Source organism: Mus musculus, chromosome 1 (genome assembly GCF_000001635.26).
Source record: "Mus musculus strain C57BL/6J chromosome 1, GRCm38.p6 C57BL/6J".
Lineage (NCBI taxonomy): Eukaryota > Metazoa > Chordata > Mammalia > Rodentia > Muridae > Mus > Mus musculus.
Window position 1 is genome coordinate 8019188 of NC_000067.6, and position 5733 is coordinate 8024920.

The window sequence follows — 5733 nt, forward strand, 5'->3', positions numbered from 1 at the left end:
GGAAATCTAGTCAAATGGGCTGAGACAGTTCTGAGTGCATGGAGAAGAATGCAGGAGTCTGCTTTCAGAAGTTCTTTTGTGATGAGTGAAATCTGCAGCAAAATATTTGTGTGAATTGGTGATTCAAAATTAGAAATTTCATTTAAAGGAAACACCTAAAAACGTTCTGCTGGTGTTTACTGGGTGTCTAAGGAAAGCATCTGGGAATTCTAGTGACAACAGCCACAGCAGAGCCATGAACATAGTGATGCCATGAACATCATGCTCCTAACGGTGGGCTGGTCCCTCAACCACAGAGGCCAGTTCCACTTTTGAGACCATTCTCTTTCCTGCATTTGGATAATCTTAAATTTATAAAATGTCAATTTCAGAAAAAGCTAAGCATCCAGATTGTGAAGGAAGGGAGGATAGAGGATGCAGTCCAGGATATGGATGACAGCTGTTTGCTCCACGGAGGCGTGACCACTGTAATTCTATCCAATGCTACTGATTTGTATGTGCTTTTGGAACCAAACATATGTGCACTTCCATCAATCATACACATGCAGAACAATTTGGAAAACAAGACAGAACTACTAACAAGGCATACTTGCATCTTATTAGGAACATATGTCTATACTAAATTCATATTGTAACATACTTTCTTTAAGATAGCTCCCAGCCAGAAATGCTCCAAGTGGTCTAATAGAAATCATTAGCAGGTTAAATCAAAACTATTAGTTTCTTAAAGGGATACTTCTCTGGTTACTCAATATATGGAAAAGAATGACACCTCCACATGCTTAGATATCAGGAACCATTTTATACACACACACACACACACACACACACACATGTATATGTGTATGTGTATATGTGTATATAAGTATATGAATATGTATATGAATATGTATATGTGTGTATGTGTGTATATGTATACATATATATGTATATGTGTATATTTATGAGTATGTATGTGTATGTGTATGTGTATATGTGTATATGTGTATATGTGTATGTGTATGTGTATGTGTATGTGTATATATGTATGTGTATGTGTATATATGTATGTGTGTGTATGTGTGTGATTGAATATTTTCTTTATTTACATTTGAATGTTATCCCCTTTCCTGGTTTCCCCTCTCTCAGAAACCCCCAATCCCACCCCAACCCCTGCTTCTATGAGGGCATTCCTCCACCCAAGCACCCACACCTGCCTCTCAGTCCTTGATTCCCCTATACTGGGGCATCTATTCAGCCTCTATAGGATCAAGGACATCTCCTCCCATTGATGTTTGACAAGGCCATCCTCTGCTACATATACAGCTGGAGCCATGTTTAATTCTTGGTTGGTGGCTTAGTACCTGGGAGCTCTGGGGGTTCTGGTTGGGTGATATTCTTGTTCTTCCTATGGGGTACCAAATAACTTCCACTTCTTCAGTTCTTTCTCTACCACCTCCATTGGGGACCCAGTGCTTAGTCCAGCAGTTGGCTAGAACCATCACCCTCTGTATTTTTATGGCTCTGGCAGACCTCTCAAGAGACAGTTGTAATAGGCTCCTTTCAGCAAGCATTTCTTGGTATCCACAATAATGTTAGGTTTTGGTGACTGTATATGGGATGAATTCCCAGGTGATGCAGTCTCTAATGGTCATTCCTTCAGTCTCTGCTCTACATTTTGTCTCAATATTTGCTTCCATGAATATTTTGTTCCCCTTTCTAAGAAGGACCAATGTGCCCATACTTTGGTATTCTTTCTTCTTGAGCTTTATGTGATCTGTGAATTATATCTTGGGTATTCTGAGCTTTTGGGCTAATATCTGCTTATCAGTGAGTGCTCATCATATGTGTTCTTTTGTGATTGGGTTACCACACTCAAGATGATATTTTCTAGTTCCACCCATTTGCCTAAGAATTTCATGAAGACATTGTTTTAATAGCTGAGTAGTATTCCGTTGTACAAATGTACCACATTTTCTGTACTCATTCCTCTGTTGAAGGACATCTGGGTCCTTTCCAGCTTCTGGCTCTTATTAGTAAGGAGGCTATGAACATAGTGGAGCATGTGTCCTGGTTATATGTTGGAGAATCTTTTGGATATATGCCCAGGAGTGGTATAGCTGGGTCCTTACGTAGTACTATGTATAATTTTCTGAGGAACTGCCAGACTGGTTTCAAGAGTGGTTGTATTGGGAACAAAATAAAAGGGGGGAGGCCTGGGGAAGTGGGGAGAAGTGGGATAGGAAAAAGATGCCCATACCTCGCCAGAGTTTCTCTATTCTCTGGTCAGTTTGGCATGGGAGGGCTGCTACTTATCCTATCCACTCATCCCTGGGTGGACATTCCTCTATCCCACTCTTCAGGGGGTAGCCAGGCGGCAGCCCTACCTGGAGAGTGCCCCCACAAGCTACTTTGCTAATGCCACCAGGGTTGTGGGAGAAAGGGAATGGGGGAAAAAGTTCCCAACACTGACCAGAGTGCTCAATGGGCCTTGAAGGAGCAGAGAATGTCTATGGTTTAAGAGCTTTATTATATAAATGCAGGGGAAAGAGAGAAGGTAGAGAGGGGGAGGAAAGGCTAGAGAGAAAGAGAGAGAAGGAGAAAGGAGAGAGGAGAGAAGACAAAGAGAAGGGAAAGGAGAGAGAAATGAGAGAAGTGAGAGGTAAGAGGACAAAGGAGTAAGAGAGCGAGGTGGTGGATGAGCACCCCGTTTTATGGTCTTCACTGTTGCTAGTTAACTGGGGAGGAGTTTAGCCTGAAGGTCAGAAGCTTGGGCCATTGCTTGTGACTACTGACCATGCTTCTCTTGTAGGGGCTGTGGGAGGTGGTGCCTTAGGCAGGGGCCAGAGCTCTAGGAGCATGAGGGAATGCCTACTGTGACATGTAGGTGAATTATACAATCGGGGTTCAGACCTCAGCTTAACTGGAGGCCAGCCTGCAATTCCCCACATGGTTGTACAAGCTTGCAATCCCACCAGCAATGGAGGAGAGTTCCTGTTTCTCTGCATCCTCACTAGCATGTGGTGTCCTCTGAGTTTTCTATTTTAGCCATTCTGACTGGTGAAAGGTGGAATCTTAGGGTTGTTTTGATTTGCCTTCCTGTGATGTGTAAGGATGTTGAACATTTTTTTAGGTACTTCTAGGCCATTTGATATTCCTTAGTTGGAATTTTTGTTCAGCTCTATACCCCATTTTAATAGTGTTATTTGATTCTCTGGATTTAAACTTCTTGAGTTCTTTGTATATATTGGATATTAGCCCTCTATCAGATGTGAATTAGTAAATATCTTTTCCCAATCTGTTCATTGCTGTTTTGCCCTATTGACCATGTACTTTACTTTACAATTTTATGAGTTCACACTTTTGTCAATTCTTTTATTTTTTTATTTTTTTGGTTTTGGTATTGTTTTTGGTTTTTGGTTTTTTCAAGACAGGGTTTCTCTGTGTAGCCCTGACTGTCTTGGATCCTGGAACTCACTCTGTAGACCAGGCTGGCCTCAAATTCAGAAATCCACCTGCCTCTACCTCCTAAGTGCTGGGAATAAAGGTGTGTGCCACCACTGCCTGGCTGTCAATTCTTGATCTTAGAACGTAAGCCATTCATGTTCTGCTCAGGAACTTTTCTCCTGTGCCCATGTGTTCGAGGTTTTTCCCCACTTTCTCCTCTATAAGTTTCATTGTATCTGATTTTATTTGGAGGCCTTTAATCCACTTGGGCTTGAGCTTTGTACAAGCAGATAAGTATGGGTTGATTTGCATTCTTCTACATGCTGACTCCCAGTTGAACCAGTACCATTTGTTAAAAATGCTTCTGAGAGTAATTTTTAATTACCTTTTCTTAAAAGCAAATGCAAAACAGAATAAGAATTAAAACATATTGTAATCAAAATGTTACTAGCATAGAACATTTATTTTGGCCACACAGTGTTGTTTTGATCTATGGCAGATATCATATGCAATGTTCCCCTCATGTAATATAACCAGCCTGATAGTTCTATAGTCTCATGTCTATGCATGCCTAAATTGCTTGTGGTGATACTGGCACTGCTGGGCCAGTCCTGTAAAAGTTTAACATATATAATTTTGTATATTACATCATTGTCAATAATCATAAATTATGTTATTCTTTTATGTATTCCAGATTCACTTTATTTTTTGATTATTTCCCAATCCATTGTTTTGTTGATGATGATGATTATCAGTTTGCTTTGTTCAGCATGATTCTAGCAGTAATAGACTCCAGACACCTCTGTTTTATTTTTGTTATGCCACATATACAATGTTCTTGCAAGACAGTATAGGTGCAAGAAACATATTTATGGCTTTCTAGGGCTAGCAATCTGGGGAGAGGCTTGACTGTATAAAGAGTACAGCAATGGATTTTATTTTCTTGTTGTTCTTTCTACATTGTAGTTAAAGTTGAATGACAATAAAGGTTTATGCAGACACAGAAAAATAGACTACAGTAGGTTAATTTTACTGTATACAACTATAACTTAATAAACTTAGAGAAGGTAAATAAGTATTATAGAGATAATGGCAAAATGAGAATTCTATTTACATAGGAGTATAGAACAGTGAACATGAAACCACAAATCTGGGTGTTTTAAATCTCATAAAGGAAACAGCATGCTAAAGGGGCACTGACTGATTAGAAACACCTTTGAGTTTGATGCTTTCTAGTATGTTATAAGGCAGTGTGAGCATCTTCAAACAGCTTTTTCTCCTGCATCTACAACACAGAATTACAATCTGAGCAATAATCTATACTTTTAGGGGTTATTGGGAGCCTTTCACAAATCAGCTATAAACTTCATAAAACTATTTCCAATATGTTTGTGATTTAAAAATGAAATATTTCCAATATTCTTTCACATGTTGGTCTTGTTTCCTATCTGATGGTGGTATTTGGGGGAAGTTCTAAGAATTTTATGCTATGGACCATCCTTGACATTGTTTTTTGCTAGCTTGACATACTTGGAGTTATCTGGGAAAGGAAATATCAGATGAACAATGTAAAAATAAAAGACTTCATAACATTGGATTTTAAGTTTGTTGGGGCATTTTCTTCATTAATGATTAATGTGTAGTGCCTACCCCACTCGAGGTAGTGCCATCACTAGGCTGGTGGTCTTGAGAGCAATATTAAAAAATAGGAAAGTAAAGTGAAGAGCAAGTCAGTAAGCAGCTGCCACTGATGGATTCTGTTTGACTACCTGACTTCAGGTTTCTGCTGGAACTCCTGGCCTGACTTTTCTTCAGGAGAGATTGTGGTTGGGCAAGGAAGTCGATCTTCCCTGAGATGTTTGCATCATGTGGTTTTATTACAGAAAAGAAAGCATGCAAAGACATGGACCAGGGTTGCAGCAAGCGTATCATGGATGTGTGTGTCATAAAGTTTATACTCAATCCCTGGCCTTTTCTCCCCATGTTTCTGTTCTGCATGGCATGTGAATCATGCACCAATGATAATTTTCTATTTCTCTGTGAGTTTAGAGTCAAAGAGCCAAGGTCTATGAGATGTAGTGTCTGAAAGTAAGCTAACATAAAACCTTTCTTCTCTAAATTACTCTTTCAAATGTTTTGGTCACAGCTACACAAAAATAACCAATATATTTGTCTTAGTTAGGGTTTCCATTCTTGTGAAGAGACACCATGATCAAGTCAACTCTTATAAAGGACAACATTTAATTGGTGATGGCTTACAGGTTCAGTACATTATCATCGTGGAAAAAAGCATGGCATCATCCAAGC